The sequence below is a fragment of the Propithecus coquereli genome, unplaced genomic scaffold (genome assembly GCF_000956105.1).
Source record: "Propithecus coquereli isolate 6110/MARCELLA unplaced genomic scaffold, Pcoq_1.0 Scaffold540, whole genome shotgun sequence".
In the NCBI taxonomy this organism is placed as follows: Eukaryota; Metazoa; Chordata; class Mammalia; order Primates; family Indriidae; genus Propithecus; species Propithecus coquereli.
In genome coordinates, this window is record NW_012151286.1 from 355,548 (window position 1) to 374,334 (window position 18,787).

The 18,787-nt window shown below is 47.1% G+C and overlaps 1 protein-coding gene across 2 annotated transcripts in view; it reads left to right on the forward strand.

Annotated features, from left to right (window-relative positions):
- Nucleotides 1-18,787, forward strand: part of GNAO1 (guanine nucleotide binding protein (G protein), alpha activating activity polypeptide O) — a 159,739-nt gene that overhangs the window by 25,159 nt on the left and 115,793 nt on the right. The window lies entirely within an intron of this gene.

Below are 18,787 nucleotides of genomic sequence, written 5' to 3' on the forward strand. Positions count from 1 at the left end.
ATAAACTACTTCATGTGCTGGCTACATTTTCCATGATTTGGGACTTGAGATTGGTTGTTGTTTTTGGTAAGTTTTTCCATGCTGAAACCTTTACTCTTTCAAGTTACTTAATAAACAAAGGCCCCCTGTGACTTGTCCTTGCCTTTAGAGTTTTGCTGCAGCATCAATTGTGAGCTCTCTGATTTACAATTTAGCAAAAAAGTGACAGACTGGGTATTCTTGTTCAATCCAAGGTGATTGCTGCATAGTCATTTTTAACAGGACACCAGATTTAGCTAAACTCTTGCAGTGAGGTAGCGTGCATATTAAATTCAGGACACTGGTTATATGGGTTGAGCCTCTGCGTCTATTATGGCTTGTGATTCTAAAACTCAAGTACAAGCCGGGCATGGTGGCCCATGCCTGTAGTCCCAGCTACTCAGGAGGCTGAGGTGGAAGGATTGCTTGAGCCCAGGAGTTTGAGACCAGCCTGGGCAACATAATGAGACCGTGGCTCAAAAAAAAAAGTGTCAAATACAATGACATAGTGGCTTCTGTGTTGCCTAAGGGGGCAAGAAACCCTTAGCCAGGAAATTTCTCTCAAATGTCCCATTATAGTGTCCCTCTTTGTTCCCTCTCTCCCCTTTGGTAGACATGAAAAATGTCCCACTGTACCGAGTAGAGCTGCTCTCTCCCTAAGCTTTATGCCTATCTGGCTCACACCTTCCTGAATGAAGAGGTGATTTGCATCTGGGCCTCAGCTGCCTTTCCTGATAGGCAGGAATGGACCGTCACCCACCAGACTTTTAGTGCTTGCAGGGGTGTGAGTTATAGAGAGGAAGTAGAATATGGGGTGACAATATCAGTGGAGAAAACAAAAGTGGGGCATCAATGCCCTGCTGCGGTAGGCTTGGCAAGAGATTTTCAGCAAGTAATTCTCCCGTTAATGAGACCTGGTAGACTTCGGGCTCAACCACACCATCATCATGATACCTCGCTCCACGGGCCAGCTCTCGAGAAGGGCATTTGCTTGGCTCCCATGAGAGTTTACTCCCTTCCCCCTGATTCCCTAGGACAGCCCCAAGGCTCCATGTGGTCTGGCCCCTGCCCACCTCTCCAGCCCCTTCCCTTGCCAGTTGCCTTACTTCCTTCTGTTCTTGAACTACGTTGATCTTCCTTCGGTTTTTTTAGCATACTGTGTATGCTCTCCTGTTGGTCTCCAGGCCTTTGTCCATGCTGTGCCCTATTCCTGGAGCCACCTTAGCCCTGCTTTGCCTGGCCAGGTGCCACTCACAGCCCAGGCCTCAGCACAGCTGCCACTTTACGGAAGCCCTCTCTGAATCCACAGACCGCTGGTGTTTCAGCTGCATGTTGAACAGACCAACCCTTGCTTTACACTGCTCCTTCTATCTTTCCATCGTGGGCATGCGCCCACACATTTTTTAAAATGTGAAAGATACCACTTTGAGTGAATGTGCTCAGTTGGAGCTGTTTCTGCTTCTGCCACCCCTTACCCCCAGTACACGTACTCTGAGTGGACTCATTGCAGAGAGAGGCCACTGCACCCTAGGAACACCATGGGGCATGACCACCTAATGTCAAGGACTCAGTTCCTGATGGAGATGTTGGTACATCCGGGGAATGTATCGGTGCCTGATTACCGTATCTTTTCCATTCCGTTGATCTTGGATTGAAACCGTTACATTGGGTTTAGGTCTGCTGTTGCTAATCTTTCCTATTCCCCTGTCTTCTCGGAGCTCCAGTGACCTGGCAGTGAGTAGTCTCCTAGCCCTACCCTCTCTGGCAAGACCCCAGCTCAGGGAGGAGAAGTCCCTGTGTGGTTGAGAAGCCTGCCAGGCTTGGAAAGCTAAGGCACCCCATTGCTTCTCTGCTCTTGCTTATGCTTTCTCGCAGCAAAAGCCTTCTTGGGGGGCCCTTCAGTTTATCATATCACCATGACTGTGTACCTTCCAGAAAGCCAGCGTTCTTTAGAAATGATTTTCTTTTGTATCAGATATTAGGAGATCTATTCTTCTCCTATCCTATGCTCCTTCCCCCAGAAAAAGACACTAATGCACAAAGAGGAAATTTAACTTTTCCTAAGTCACACAGCAAACTAGAGGTCAAGATTTAAACCCATGTCTCTTGACCCTTGATGCAGGCTCTTGTCCATCACCACATTCTGCTTTCTGTGTGACTCCATCATGGCTCTGACCTCCCCTGTTCTCTAGAAGAATCTTGAAAGAGCCCACAAAATAGCCCTTAAGAGAGAGGCATCTGAAAGTGTGCTAAGGCTCCCAGAGCAGTGGGGGATGCTGCTCCCTGGCTCCTGTCAGCAGGGTAAGGCCTTGGTATCGTGAGCTGTCCAAGGTCTGAGCATTTGAATTTCTGGAGCTAGAGAAAGCCCTTGTCAGTCCAAAAGTACAAGAAAGTAGAGGAAAATTAGATCATATCAGCCTGGTGCTGAGGAACAAAAGGAGTAGAATAGTAGCCCCAGAAACCACAAGAGAAAGGGCAGAAGGTGGAGACAGTCACTGACAAAGCTCTCCATACCTATTATTTTTGTGAAATCTCCCCACAGCTCCTTGGACAGCTATGCAGGACAGATATCTTTGGTCTCTTTTTGCAGGTAAAGAAACTGAGGTTGGAGACAGACCTGGGACAAGGTCCCAAGCCTCCTGAGTCCTAGCCCCACCTGCTTGTAAAAAATTATCACCACCTCCTCCATGAAAAAATCACCTTAGAAGGTGCTTTCAGAAATCATTCTTTCAAAAATTGTTTACTAAGAGCCTTCTATGGCCAGGTTCCATGGTAAGTTCCAGGCTTTCGGAGCAGAATGACACTTGGACTTTGTCCTGCAAGCATTGACAGCCTCCCGGAGAAGTTTAGAGCCTAAAACTGAGGTTCCTAATGTCTTTGGGGTCACAAACCCCTTTGAGAAACTGGTGGAAACTGTGAAGAATCTCTTTAGAAAAATGCTCCTGCATTTTTTAATTTAAAAAACAAATGTTTGCATTTGGGTGTTGCTGTGGTTTGAATGTTTGTGTCCCCTACAAAATTCATGTTGAAACTTAATCCCTAAGGTAACAGTATTAAGAGGTTGGGCCTTTAGGAGGTGATTAGGTCAGGAGGGCTCCATCCTCATGGATGGGATTAACACTTTAATAAAAGAACTTGAGGGACAAGTTCACCCCTTCCTCCCTTTTTGCTCTTCCAGCTTCTACCATGTGAGGATGTAGCAAGAAGGCCCTTATCAGACATGGAGTGTCTGTACCTTGATGTTGGACTTCCCAATCTCCAGAACTGAGAGAAATAAATTTCTGTTCTTTATAAATCACCCAGTCCCAGATATTTTGTTATAGCAACACAAACGAACTAAGACAGGAATTAGCAGTCACCCAAAGGCAGTTTGGGGACCCACCACACCCTGCCTTAGGTGTTCGGGGACTGCAGATTAAGAAACCCTGGACCAGATGATGAGATTATAGTCTTGTTCTTTGAGAACAGTTATTAATTCTCTAAAGGCAGCTTGTCACAGCAAACAGGATGAGAGCACGGGTGTGATTTCTGTGGTCATTGTCATCGTCTTGGCAGTCAGAGTTATACATGTGCCAGTGGTCTTTGATTTTTCATTCCAGGATTGGAGGGGAAACCAAGGCAGAGAGAGGAGCAGCCAGCACCAGAGCCAGTGGTGGTGTTTGGAGAGAATGTAGCCATCTGACTCAAGTGCTCTGCTTCTGTGGGGGGATGGTAAGAGGCCAGGTGGGGTGTTGGGAAACTCAGGAAAAGAGCTGGAAGTCAAGCACAGAAGTTTTGCTATGGGATTTATCAGGGTTTTTAAGAGAGCTCAACTTTGAGATGAACAAGAGATTTAGAAAGCCTTTATAAGGTCTTCCTGAATGATGCTGACAGCTAAGAGTGGCATGCCCCTGAGAGTCTATGATTATCTCGCAGGAGAGATCTTTATGGGAGCCTTATTAAGAACAGAGCATGTCAGTGGGAGGGAGGGAGGGAGCAGCAGCGTGTTCACAGCTCTGGAGGGCAAGTGAGGCAGCCTCCTCCATGTGCAAAGTGCTTTACAGTCCTTTTTCGTTAGTTCTGCAACAGACCCATGAAGTTGGTAGAAAACCAGCCCACAAATTGTAGAACACTAGGGTTGTTACAGCAGGAGGTAATGGGCTGTCCATCTAAAAGTATCCTTAAAAACCTGGGTGGACCCAGCATTATCCCCTCTACAGCCAGGGTGATGTGATCATCTGGATTAGAATGCTCCCTCCATCCCCAAACTCTGGAGTTCCGTGTTCCCCTGTATTGGTGGCCTCCTCAGAAAGCAAAACAAAAATCACACACAAACTGCCCCCCTGTGAGATCATATCCCCCTGTGTGTGCTCACAAGGTGCAGAAAATTCCTTCAGCCCCACCGAAGGCTTCAGGCTCACCCTGGAGCCCAGCAGCTTACGCTTCCATTTTCGGCGTGTGTGAGAAAGGAAATGCAGAAATGGAGTGGGCCAAGGACACCCGAGCGAGACAGATTCACGGAGAGCATTTAGTCCAGTCTCTACATTTGACACGTGGGGACACAATGTGACACAGCTTTGCTGCTAGATTATGAGAACTGATGGTGAGGGTGAAAACAGTAGCATGTCTGGAGAGCTGTTCGAGTGTTCCATGCATGGTGAACTGGTATTATTCGTGCACCCACGAGATGAGCTTCATGGCGTGGTTGAGGATCTGTGTTATGCACGAAGGCCCTGCACAGAGGGTGGGAGCTGGAGCCCCAGCACCCAGCTCCAGCACCTTCTGGGTGTATGACCGTATGCACTTCCTATTGTGGCTATTCCAAATTACCATAGATTTTGTGGTTTAAAACAATATAAATTTATTATTTTACAATTCTATTAGTCAGAAATCCCATTCACCGGACTAAAATCAAGGTGTCACCAGGTTGCATTCCTTTGTGCAGTTCCTAGGGGGAGAATCCATTTCCTGCTTTTAAGATTATTGACAGAACCCAGCTCCTTGCAGTTGCAGGAGCCCCCTTTTCATCCTGGCTGTAAATGCAAGGCTGTTCCCAGCTTCGAGAGGTGGCTGCTGCACTTCTTGGCTCACAGCCTCTCTCCTCCATCTTCAAAGCCAGCAAAGGCGAGTCGAGTCCTTCTCAGTCACATCTTTCTGATCCTTTGTCTATTGCTGTATCTCTCGCCCTTTCTCTGATCCAGCCAGGAAAGGTTCTCTGCTTTTAAGGACTCATGTGATTAGATTGGGCCTACCCGGATAATCCAGGATAATCTCCACATCTCATAACCTTAATGGCATCTGCAAAGTCCCTTTTGGCATGTAAAGTTAAAGGGGATTAGGGCGTGGACACCTTTGGAAGGCCGTTATTCTGCTCATCACAGTGACCTAGGGAAATTTGCCCAACTTGTTGGTTTGTTAAGTGAGGAAGATGATGGTACCCACCTTTGGGTTGTGAGGATTCAACATGAAGCCCCTCAGCAGAGAACCAGGCACGCTGGTAAATATTTAGTTGGTTTTAGCTGTGCGAGTTGTTATCAAGCCTGTTTTACAGTTGAGGAAACTGAGATTTGGAGACATTAAGTAACTTGCCCAAGGAACAAGATGCATACTCCTTGAGAGGAGGACTGCATTGCATTCATCTCTCTTCTCCCACAGTGCCTGGCCCAGAAAAGATGCTCAGTACATGTGTTGAATGAATGACGGAGAACCAGGAAAACTAAGTGACTTGTATGAGTGCCATTAGGTTTAGAGAATGTCGGAAATGGAGAGACTCTTAGAAGAGGTCAAGTTCAAGTCTCTCGTCTTACCCCTGGGAATCTGAGGCCTGGTGGGGAAAGGCCAGCCCCAAGTGACAGGGAGCACAGAGCCCCACAGTGTAGCCAGTGCCTGTCTGGCCATTACGTCTTCCTCTGCACCAGGCTGTATTTGCTTCACGGAGACCCTGTGGTCTGAGGCAAGCCAGAGCCCGGTCCAGTGGGACAGAGGTGTCGATTGTGATTCTGGCCCCTGGTGCGGCCTCAGACGCAAAGAGTGAGAGCCCCCACCCTTTCCTCCTAGAGGCGGCCTCTGGCAAGGCCTGTCTGTAGCTTGTTCATTCTCAGGCTTCTCTAGATCTCCTGAGACAGTTCCCCAGCAGGACAGCAGCCAGATGCCTGAGGCCCACTCTTGCCTGCATGAATCCCCCTCTGCTCTGACATAAGACTGCAGGGCATAGTCAAGGGACTTGGATTTTAGTCTGCCCATGTTTTACCATTGGCTCCTTGGGACTCAGTTTCTGCAACTGGACACCTTCAGGGCCTCAACCCCGGGTTCCAGGTCCCTTTCAGAGGGATGTTTCAAGAACACTCACATTGGTCTTAGGCACAGAGATATGCTGCCTTCCCAAGGGCTCCTGGCTCTGCTGAGGCCGAACACAACATGCAGCCAGTGAGGCCTTCCTGGGCAGCTGGTAGTGACCTGCATCTCCATGGGAGCCAGCTAAGGCAGGACAGGTGGTGACCAGTGTCTCTGGACCCTGAGGCTGTGCCAGGCCGCCTCTGATATGACACAGCCACAGGAAAAGCCTTTTTATCTCTGTAGAGCAGGATGTGGTGTTTATGCTGTCTCATTGGAATTAGGGCTTTGTTGTGTGTTTGAGGAGGGTTTGAGCAAAATCTGAACTGACTTTCCTAGGCAAGAAATGCGCAGTGTCATGATGTCAGAGCTACCAGGTAACTCACTGGAGGAATGGGATATATGAGTGGTACCTGGAAAGGGGACCTAATGTGTGTTCCTACTATACACCAGCCCCAGGGTTTGACACTTTTGTGCATTACTTACTTTGATTTACACAAATCCCTTGAGGCAGGTATGACTTGCCCAGTTTTACAGATGAGGAAACGGAGGTTGGGAGGTAGTGACTGTCTCTGGTCACACAGAGGGTACTAGCAGGAATTATGTGGGCTCTAGCTGGTTGAATCTGGGCTTCCTTTGATTGCCCAGTCAACAGCTGGTTGTATGTACTCTGTCTAGATATGATGGGGCTGGAGCCATCTTCTGCCTTCTGGTGGGAGGGTGGAGTTCATTCTAGCAGATAGGGAATGAGTAGAACAGTGGCATAATAATGATAGCCCCATTCATCAGTAAGACAGTAAGCATTTATTGAGTATCTGCTGTGTACACTGTTCTAGTCACTGCAGATACACCTCCCTCGGGAAGCTGTGTTCTAGTTTTATGAAGACAAACACAGGAACAGTTAAATAATTGGGGTTATGATGGAGGATAGCTGGGTAGCTACTTTAGCTGAGGTGGTCAGAGAGAACTCCTGGAGGAATGAAATCTGAGCCAAGACTCAAATGATGAGAGCTGGGCAGCCATGCAGAGATCTGGGGGATGAACTTGCCAAACAGAAGGAAAAGGTGTACCAAGACAGACACAGTGGTGAGTTTGTAGTGGCCAAGAGAGAGGGGAGACTACCAGGGTGGCTGGAGCTCTAGTTCTGAGTGTGTTGGGAAGCCATTGGAGGAAGCTCATGAGGAGAGAGAGATGGTCTGAGTTATACTTTGCTCTGACTGCTGTGTGGATCAGGGATGTGGAGGGGCAGGAGAGGAAGGGGAGACAGGGAGGGAGCCATCGCAGTCTTTGAGTTGGGGGACAGGAGGTGGGGCCTGGGATCAGGGTTGTGGCAGGAGATATTAGTGGAACCAGGCCATATTTTGGAGTTACAGTCAATAGGACGTGCTTATGATTAGAACGGTGGTGTGTTGGCAAACCACCAAGGGTGGGAGGGAGGCCCTTGTTTGTAGTTTGCCGGTTTCTGTGGTGTGATGTTCCCACTGTGGCTGGTTTCAAGCTACCAATCTGAGCAATGAACAATGCACACGGCCAGCTCTCCTGAGCCAGTACGAGCCAGCCCTGGTGCACACTGGGCTGGGCTGTGGAGGCTGAGGAAGCAAGAGCTAAAGAGCATTCCGAGGTCTTTGGTCTGAGCCCCTAGATGGATGGTGAGGCCGTCCACTGAGGATAGGCCAGAGGTGAAGAGAAAGCCTATGGGCGGCCGTGGGAAAACATGGGTCTGCTCTGGCCATGTTAATTTGGAGATGCACATTAGACATCTGTTTTGTAAGTTCTGGGCACTTGCATGCTTTATCTCATTTAAATGCTAATCCTTTCAATAACTATGAGTTTGGTCATTTCTTCTCGTTCACAGAACAATAAACTGAGGACGAAAGGGGCTGAGAAATCCAGCCACGGCTGTACAGCCAGTAAATGACAGAGTTGAGTTTGAATGTAGTTGAGTTTGACAATCCCCCAAGAGCCTATCATTTATATACACTGCCCCCCAGAAACAATCCCATCCTCAGCTCAATGCTACATTTTGGGGATTTTAAAAGTTTTGGAACAGCCTTCAGACCTCAGCAGAAATTATAGAATGGTTGCCCAAAGACCACAACCGACCCTCAGATGTGTTGTGTGTCTTTGTTTTTAAGGGGTGGGGAGGAGAGACTATGCTTCATTGTGTTTTATTGGCCTGTACAATATTTTTTAAAAAGAAGAAGAAGAAGAAAAGAAAGAAATGTAATTGCTTTAGGCAAGTCTGCCCTCCCGCCACTGCTCTCCGGCTCCTCCACTCCCTGCTGTCTCACCACCTGCCCACTTTGCACGCACGTTGCTTGCTTGGCCCGGGAGGCATTGCTTGTCCCTTGCTCTGGAGGAACCCAGGCAGAGTGGCCTCTGCAGGCTGGTTCTTGGCTTGGTCCTTGGCCTCAGGGAGTGAGCACATGGCTCCCACCCCATCCCGGGCCTGAGCCTGCATCACTGCGTCCTAAGCTGCCTTCCATGCCTTGCACTCTCTGCGGCTCCCTTCCCAAACAGTGCCAGCTACCGACGGCAACACTGTACTTGCGTGGTAAGAACTGGAGTCTGTCTGACTCAGTGCATGCCAAAACTATCCGACCTCTGTCCCTGGCTGTATTATTGTTATTGTTTTACTAACATAATGAAGCTTGAAAGTGGTATTTTTTTCTATCTGCAGCCTTTTGGCCTTCTTTCTTGTGATATAATCAGTTTAATGGTGCACTTCAGTGTCACTAGGCGTGGCTGGAACTGAGTGAAATGCCACCATGAGGTAGTCAGACAGGAGCACACAGCTAGCCTGGTACCTGCGTCTGCCTGGCTCCCTTGGACTGAGAGTCCTCCATCCCTACCTGGGCGGTGCTGGGCCTGGTTACCTGGAGAGGCATAGTAAGATTGACAGGAAAGTCTCACCCTGAAGTTGGCATGACCAAGTACCCTTGAGCACTGCTCCAAGGCTGATGGTACTTTCCAGAGCCAGGGAGGGAGGCCAACCTGCTTCTGTCTGGACAGTTCATATGTTCCAAGTGCAATCAGAGAGGAAGGTTTCCCCAGGCTCAGGGCCACAGCCAGGCTGGACTAGGATAGGTAGAGATACACCTACAGAGTGGCAGAGTGCTCCAGATGTTTTCATTTACATACCTCTTTAGTAAAAAATGTTTGAGCTTATGTGTGTGTGTATATCATATATATGTATATACAATACATACCCTAAAATATATATATTTATTAAAATATAGAGACTATGTGTATTTAAATGCATAAGGACAAATAGAAAAATATAAAAGTTAACTAAAAATTATTGCAACCAGAAATATAGAAATGTAATGTCTCCTTCCATGCCTCTGTGGATTGTGATGGTGTGTCCCTCCTGTTCCCCCCTACCCTTGACTTGAACTTGCTGGCCTAGGGTACCAGTACAGTGGGAAGAGCACTTGGTGGTCAGAAAGCTTGGTTCCAGGTCCCAGTTCTGCTAACTATTTAGTAATTCACAGCATGCGGGGGCACATCTCCTCACCTCACTTCCTTTAGGTCAGTGTAAACGTCACCTTCTTAGGTCTTTTCAGACCACCCTATTAAATTGGTACCCTACCGTTACCAGCCCTTCACTCAATTCTGCTTTATATTTCTTTTTTTTTATTATTTTTTTTATTTCAGCATATTACAGGGTACAAATGTTTAGGTTACATATATTGCCTTTGCCCCACCTGAGTCAGAGCTTCAAGCGTGTCTGTCCCCCAGACAGTGCGCACCACACCCATTAGGTGTGTATACCCATCCTCTCCTCCTCCCTCCCATCTGCCTGACTCCCGATGAATGTTATTACTGTATGTGCACTTAAGTGTTGATCAGTTAATACCAATTTGCTGGTGAGTACATGTGGTGCTTGTTTTTCCATTCTTGCGATACTTCACTTAGTAGAATGGGTTCCAGCTCTATCCAGGATAATATCTGCTTTATATCTCTTAAAAGTATTTTGTGCTCTCTGACACGTTGATCTGTATATTTTGTTTGTTAGCTGTCTTCCCCTGTGTATGCTCCATGAGAGCAGGGATTGTCTGCTGTTCTCTGCTGTATGACTGGCGGCGCATAGCGGAAGCTCCGTAAATATGTGTTGATTAAATGAATTAACTTTCTCTTTATATAACCTAATGCTACTTAGTAAACTTCATAGCAAAGGAGAAATGAAAAATGACCTTAATGCTTGAAAGGAGGATTTGGAGGGTGGAGGTGGAATCATTTTGAGGAATATCTGCTTTGTTGGAAGACCCTATTGTTGTCTTTGCCCGTGGTTGAGAGTCAGGAGCTGTAAGTAATTGAATCTCTGCTCACTACCAGATACTGTTCTAGGATGGATGGATGAATAGATAGAAAGAATTTAATCCTCACAATAGCCCAGGGAGGTTAAGTTCCATTGTCTCCATTTTATAGATTTAAAAAAATATATATTTGAAGCCTCAAAACTCAAGTGTATCTATTTTCAAAGTGCCTAAAGCCATGGCTGACAGATGGCAGGTGCCCAGAGAGTGTCTGTGGAATGAAAGAAATCCCAGGTCATTAGAACTTCCCAACCTTTTCCACAAATAGCCCTTGCAGCAGAGGATGGTGAGTGTGTGCCCAGGGAGGTCGAAGGGCATCGCCCGCAGCAGCCTACCTGAAGCTTGGAGTTTCTTTGACATCTGTCTTTTCATTTTAAAAATCCATGTGAATTTTTGCATTCTCCTTCATATAGTTAAATAAACTCCTCCTGTTTGTTTTACTATAAAAATGATGCTTTTGATTATTTAGCCACTTCTATTACATAGTATTTTTTTAAAAACTTCAGTGAAAGCTGCTGCTGTGCATTCACCTCAGGGGTGGCGTGTTCCTGATGTAAGTTTTGTGCACCCAGGAGCCATCCAGCCCAGTCTACAAAGGCCACAGTGGCAGCTGGTCAGGGGCCTGGTCTTTTCCGTGCCCCACAGTGGGATCTTGTGCCGCTTGTCCCCTGTGCAAACAGAGCTTGTCCAGAGGAGGCGGGACATTCACTTCCAAGCCCCAACCATCTGTTGTTTCAGACCAGGATGATGACTGCATCTGGGCAAATGGGGCCTTCAGCAAACAGTGCCTTACCCAGGCCCTGATAAGGGGTTACGTCTCAAGCAGGTTTTATAGCTCTGCCCTTCATCCACAATCAGAGAGTGGGCGGAGAGAGATGCAGAGAGTACAAAATATCCTGAAGCTGTTGGAATAACCTTTATGATTTGTTTTATATAAACCAGAGGTCTGGCATTGTGTGCGAAATGGACCACTGAGACTCAGCCCACAGGACTTTGATGTTGTGTAGCTGAGGGCCTCTTTTTGGGTTAAGGCTTCAGTGACTGAATTTCTGAGCATCTTCAATGTAGTAGTAAAAGCTCCAGGATTTACACTCACTCTTAGGTAAGGTTTCTTCACTCTTTGTTTCTCTGTTTATCTTTTCCTGGAAACTGAGTCCATGTATGTCCAGAGTTAGTGGTTTATAACTGGAAGATGTTTTTGAAGGATAGCTTTAAAAATAATAATAATGAAAATAAATAAAACTGAAAGGCCTCTTAGAGACCATCCAGCCCTTGCATTTCCCAGATGGCAAACTGAGGCCCAGAGACAAAAGGGGGGCCCCACACTATTGTGATCTGTCATCCTGCACCCTCACAGCCCGGAGCTGTGTAGTTGGTGTCTGGGATGTCTGTCCGTGTCAGGAAACAGCTGAGGCTTTATTCGTCTTTTCTTATCTGGTTAATCCCTGCCCCATGGATACATCACATAGCCAGGACCCAAAGACACAGGAAGTGGTGAGGAGAATGAGGATACACAAGTCCAAAAACAGGATGGCACCGTTACCTGGGCAGTTTGGCTTACTCTATATGTCAAAGACTTGGTTTGTCCATGTTCAGACTGAGCCCAGCACTCTTCATGGCTGAGTCTGGTCCTTGGCTGACAACTCACCTCCCAACCCTCTGAAATCTAGGGTGGAGACTTCAAGAGCCATTGGTAGGTAGGTTAAGAGCAAAGTCATTCTTACCCAGGGTAAGGACCCCTTCATTCAGGTCTCTGCCCAAATGTCACCTCTCCCAAGAGGACTTCCACCACACCCTGTCTCAAATAGGAGTTCTCATCACTTGCCATCTTCACACTCTCTGCTTAATTCTTCATTTCTTACCATCTCTCATGTATTTATTTGTTCATCTTCTGTTTTCCCTTTCTAGAATATATGTTCTCTGAGAGTCTGTTTTGTTCACTGCTATATCCCCAGCACCTAGAGACGTACCTGGCATGTTCTCTGTGAGCGGGGATTGGAGATACAGTAAGACTTGGGGAACAACTGGGACTGGCTGGGTTCAGGAAGAGTGTGAACCAGCTTAAATAAATCTGAATGCAGACTGTGTGTGAATAGAGCTTCTTCAAGGGGTTCATCTGTGATTCTTTCAAAAATTACCAGGCTTGGTACAAGGCCCTGGCGTCTGAAGTGAAGGGTTTTGATTCCCCAGTGGTCCAACCTGCATATCCCAAGGGGCCTCTGCTCCTTTGAGGCTCATTATCCTCCCCATCTGGCAGGACAGGGCCCTTGGCAGGATGGAGCCCAGTCCCAGGAGAAGGTTACAGAGCCACCCCCATGGCTGCCTGCCAGCACTTTTCCCATCTGGGTGGCAGATCAGAGAGAGAAAGAGAAATTGGGAGCTGGAGGGGCCCCAGGCCATCTGGTCCAATCCCACCTAAGGACACATAGCAAGGCATTGGTAGATGCCTGCTTTAAAAAAAAAAAAAAGTTCTTTATTTACTATTGCCGATGTTCTGATGCTCCCTCCCTCCTACAGCCTTCCCTACAAAAAAAAGAAAAAAATGCCCCAAAGTTTAGCAAGGAGCCCCTAGGGCTTGCTCCAGCAGATTGGCCCTCTTGATCCTTGTAGCCCCGAAAAGTTCATTCATCTTCAGAAATGTGCCCAGTAAGACAAAGGGTGTTTCTGACCAGAGAGAGTGGCTCAAAAGAGTCAGGCATTTCCCAGGTTTGTATTCTTTGGAATTCTGGTTCTTTGAGTTTTTAATGTGTGTTCTATATCTCCCCTCAAAAGAGCTGTAGGGTCAAGTAGTGTAGAAAATGCAGCCTGCCATAAAAACTCTTGGGGAGACACAATGGACTTTAGCATATTAAAGGCTCTGAGAAGTTCTGTAGTTAAGAAAAAAAAATCCAACAGCTCTTTTTGTATAATTCAGAGTTTCCTTTCTTTTTTTTTATTTCAGCATATTATGGGGGTACAGATGTTTAGGTTACGTATGTTGCCCTTACCCCCCCCAAGTCCGAGTTTCAAATATGTCCATCCTTCTGGTGATGCACATTGCACTCTGTGTATGCAATACCCATCCCCTCCTCTCTCCTCCCCCCTCCCCACGTCCAACATCCAATAGGTGTTTTCCCACACTTGTCTGACCGCAAAACTCTTTTTGCATGAAAAACTACTAACCTCTCACAGAGCTCATCTTCCTCCAGCCACAGACCAACCCGATCACTCAAGGGAGTATCCAACTTTTTATTTCATACAATCCTGGTTTTTCTTTACTTTAGTAGTAAAATATATTGAAAAAATACGACATACAGGCCTTCTCTAAAGGGGTAGGGGTTAAGTGCCCTCCAACCAATTTTTTATTTCTTCTAACCAGAAGGACAAAGAAAGACAACTTCACGAAGACATCTCCCTTTCTTTATATCCTTGTGACTGTGTTTTTGTTGTCCCAAGAGCCTACAGGCTCTTTCCATTTTGTGAGTACAGCAAAACACATCCTGTATACAAATGGCTTTCCAAACAGGCCAAAAAGAATTCGCCATTAGGAAAATGCATCAGTGATACTCACATAGCATGAGAGAGAGAGTACTGATACACTAAGTGGATTTGAATCCCACCATCACCTGGAAACATTACTTAATCTAGCTGTGTATGTTTCCTCACCTGTAAAATGAAGTGCTCATAGTACCTGCCTAAAGTTGTTTGAGGATTACATGGGATCCATATTTAACATTTAGAATGATGTCCAGTGCAAAGCCAATACTTATGAACACTTACCTATTACTATTATTATCATAGAATTCTATGTTGGCAGCAACTTTGTTTTGTTCACTGCTGTGTCCCTAGTGTCTAGATAAGGACTGGCACATAGTAGATGCTTAGTAAAGATGGGTTGAGTGAATGAGTGAGCAATAAAACAAGTGGAGGGTCTTCTCTGTGTAGACAACACCCACGTTTCTGAGCGTCAGATTGCAGCAGAGTGGGCACCAGGTTAATAGTGAGTGGCTTGCTGCAGGGTTAGGCTTTGCTTCCACTGCCCTTCCGCTCTGTATATGAATGAGAAGCCAGCAATTAGGAGATGCACGTCACGGTGTGGAACTCAGAAACAGAGCACGAGGTGGTTTCCTGGAAGGTGATGGTGTCATCTGAATGTTTCAGGCCTCGAGGTTCCAAGCCTTGTGGATTTCTATTCCTGGTTACTATACACAGGTCTGTGTCTGCTCAGCCGGAGAGTTGCCAGTGTGAGCACCGTCTACCCTTGGAGTCTCCCAGGGAAGATGCTGCCTTCGGAGCTGTCTTCAGAGCTGCCTTTGAAGCAGAAATGGCCCTAGCTGTCAAAGGGGAACTGATAGCCCCTTGGCCACCTTGACACTCTTGTTCACCAAAGGCTCCGTGACCCCTCTTCTGTGGGTTGGCACCATGGAATGGCATGCGAACCCTTGGCCTGCTGGTGTTGATTTTACCCTCTCCTAAGGAAACATAACGGAGGCACTAGACCAAAATAAGCAGCCCAGACGCTGTGCTGTCCCAGCTCTGCTGGGAAGTGTGGTATTGATTTGCCCCCAGCCTCTCTCTGCCTTCGTGACCTAAACTCTGCCTGAGGCTCCTAAGCTGGGAGGTTGATTCCACTCCATTTCATGGCAGTATGTTCAGCCAGCCATGCACACCCACATTGTTTATATTCCTGAAGGAGCCAGAGTTTGTCCAGAGTTAGGTACTTTTAGGGACTGAGAGTGGCCCTAGCTGCCCAGCCCTCCTGGTCTGGCTGGAGGTGGGAGGGGACACCCCAAGGATAGTCTGCCTGGGAAAACCCAGGCACAACTGGTCCAGGGAGTGGCAAAGGCCTGAGCAAACACTTGTGCAGCCAGCCAGGCTCCTGGCCTTGGCCTCTGGCCCAGAATGTCCTCAGGCTGGGAATCTTCTGGTCAGTGGGGTGGGGCGTATCAGACTGCTCTCTGGAGAGGGGGTGAAAGACGTACTCAAGGCCTGCAGCTGAATACTGTCTTTCAGGAAGTGCAGCTGGAAAGAGGGGTTAGCTGTGAGTCAGCCAGGCCTGTGGTTCCTCGGGCTCACCCATGAGGGTCTAATAGCCAGTTTGGGGAGATCTCGTTGACAGCTTGCATGAGCCTGTGAACTGTTTCAAAGCTGATCCAGCTTCACAATTCTGCAGCTTCCATTCCCCAGTCCCTATGTGGTTTGCCTGTCCAGTCCAGGGAGCCCTCTGTGAGGGTACAGGAGTTCTTGAGGGAGTGTGGTTCAGAATAGGGCCAGCCCCACCACGTCACCCCCAGCCCCGCTCTCCTGTTCCACACTGGGCCTGCAGAGAGCCCTTTCCAACTCAATGATCCTCTAAGAGAATACACTCTAGCCCCAGGAATTGAGGAAGCCAGTCTGCCTTTCTCCTCTGGGTCATCTGTCTGGGTCAGAGAACCTGTTTCACGTGGGGGTGGCCAGTGCATGGCCATCACAGCTGGCTAGTTAACGTTCAGCCACCAGGTTCCTGTGACAATGTTATTCATATCTCTGTCAGCACACAGCTCTTCGAGGAGTTTAAATATGGTGCTGGGGCACTCGAGTTCCATAAAAGCCACCCATTCTCTGACCAGGCAGAGATGCTTAGCCACAGTTCAACTCCCTGGTGCAGTTGGAAAGGGCATGGGGCATAGAGTTCACGCTCCCTTGAAGGCTGATGATTCAGACAAGTTACTTCTTCTAGCATTTGGCTCCCTCAAAGAGATTCCAGGACTTTCCTCTGATTGCAGGTGGCTAGTCCACCTAGATCATCTAGAAACTTGATGTAGATTTAGAATATCAGAGCAGACAGGAACTTGGAGAGAGCATATAGCCCAGCCCATTGACAGATGAGCAAGCTGACCCCCACAGAGACTACAGGATGTAGGTAGAGCTGAAGGCTGGCTGGATACTAGGCAGTCCAGGCGAGCTGCCCCTGTTCTGGCAGCCTCTGCCTGTCCACCATTTCCCTTTGGCTCCTGGCACCTCAGCTCTCCTCAGTGTCCCCTTAGAGCACACACCAATCTGACACTTGTCTCCACAGGCAGTGCTCACAGTGGAATGCCTGCTGTTTTCCATGGGACTTTGGTGGAGCTGTGGACTGTGCCCTGCTCTCCTGGGCCTCTCTGAACAGTCTTTCACTGCTGCCCTGCTGTGCGGGCTACAGCCTCTGCCGGTATCGCCTGGCCCTGTCCTGAAGCTAAGAGAGTGACCCAGCCTTGTCACTAGCCACTTGCCTGTTGGATTAAGATGAATGTGCAGTGATTTTGGCAGGAGATAAGATATTATTCATTTGCCATGTGTGGATCTCATGGCTCTGTGTAAAATAGGAAGGGAAAGTTGGTAAAATAGAGGCATTTTATATACGTGACTTTGGTCTTTATCATTTGAAATTATCACAAGGAGAATCAAGGCTCCCTGTTTTCACCGAGATGGTGACTGTCAGTCATAGCCCTTTCTGACATGAGGAATCTAGGAGTCAGTCTCAAGGTAAGGTTTCTCTCAGCCTAGGTCTCCCCTCAAGTTCAGGCAGTCATTCTTGGTTCGACTTCTTAGGTAAAGAGGAAATAATGTTCCGCCATCGTTGCTTCCCAGATCTTTCCTGAACCTTTGGCCTTTGCTGGCAAATCCACACTGATCTTACTTGGGGAGAAGAAATGAGTGGCGCAGGCGATTTTGGCTGTAGTTTAGATTAGAGAATCAAACCTTAGGCTTGACTTTCGAAATAGGATGTGTTAGAGAAAAGAGAGCTTGGGTTAAATTGTATCTTTTCTATTCCCCACCCAAAACAGAGAGAGAGAGAGAGACGGATCATTGAGCTTGAATCCGTAGAATTAATCATACCATCAGAGGCAGATTGGAAGAGAGGAAGGGAATGTGGAGGTCCCCTTCTTAGGGACCTTAGAAATTTACAGGAATGACTTCCAAATAGGTCTGAGCCACACTGTTCCAGGTCAGCTCAGTCTATCTTGGCCAAAGTCAGAGAGACAAAGCACCCTGCAGACAAGCCTCCTGACTCCCAGTCCAGTGCTCGGTTTCACTATACCATGTTACTTGTCGCCTGGACTGACCTTTCCAAGCTGCTCCATGACTCACCAGAGCAAATCAGTCTCATGGCATTATAGTCACACCAGACGCTTTGTTCCCAAACTCAGTGATCTTCTGTAATCATCAAATACCTTATGGCTTTGAATGACTTTTGATTGTTTCACAAAGTCACCGATAGAGAATGAAGTTTTGCCACCATTAGATATTTTCGGATCCTGAATACATTCTGAAAATGGCAGTCAGAAGTGCTTTAACGGATGGCAGTGTTGCAGGAGCATGTGGGCTGTGCGTTTGGGTATCTGCGTCTAGTTTCACCACTTACTGCTGGGTTATCTTGGATAAGTTTACTTAATTTATCTGGGCCTCAGTACCTCATCTATAAAAGGAGAGTAATAATAGAACCTAATTCATAGAATTGTTGTGAGGATGACATTGCACATAATTAAGCACTCAAAAAATATTTGCTATCATTATTTTATTATTTTTTTCTTTTGTTTTTGGGTCAGTCTCCCACAGTTGTATACGTTATCAACCAATGCAAATTAATACAGTACAAAGAATAGGAAGAATCGAAGGACTAAAGAGTAATGACGTTAGTGGGTGGGGTTTATGCAGTTCAACAGATATTTATTAACCACCTACTGTGTACCAGACATGGAACCACATATTGGGGTAAATAAGACAGATATGGTCCTACCTTCGTGAATCCCCCCTCCTCTTGCAGGGGACACAGGCATTCAGTGGGTAAATCGCCAGTGTGCAGAGCATTGCCACATGGATGCCCTGCATCTGAGAGAGGAAGAAGAGAGTGGAAACCATTCTGGTGGCCACCCCACTGCTCCAACCAAAGGAACACAGCCATCTTCCTGGAAATCAGTTTGTTTAAATTTAACTCTAGGGGGAAAAACACAGCCGTTCCATTTCCAAATTCTCCCCCCATGTGTTTTTGGGAAGCACAGATGCCTTGGCGTTTTCCCTCTAACAATAACAGAGATTGTTCACAATTATGAATGGTTTTGGTTGACTTCAGCTCCAACAAAATCATGAATCATTTCATAACTTCTGAAATTGCAAAGAAATAACAAACACTCTGGCTC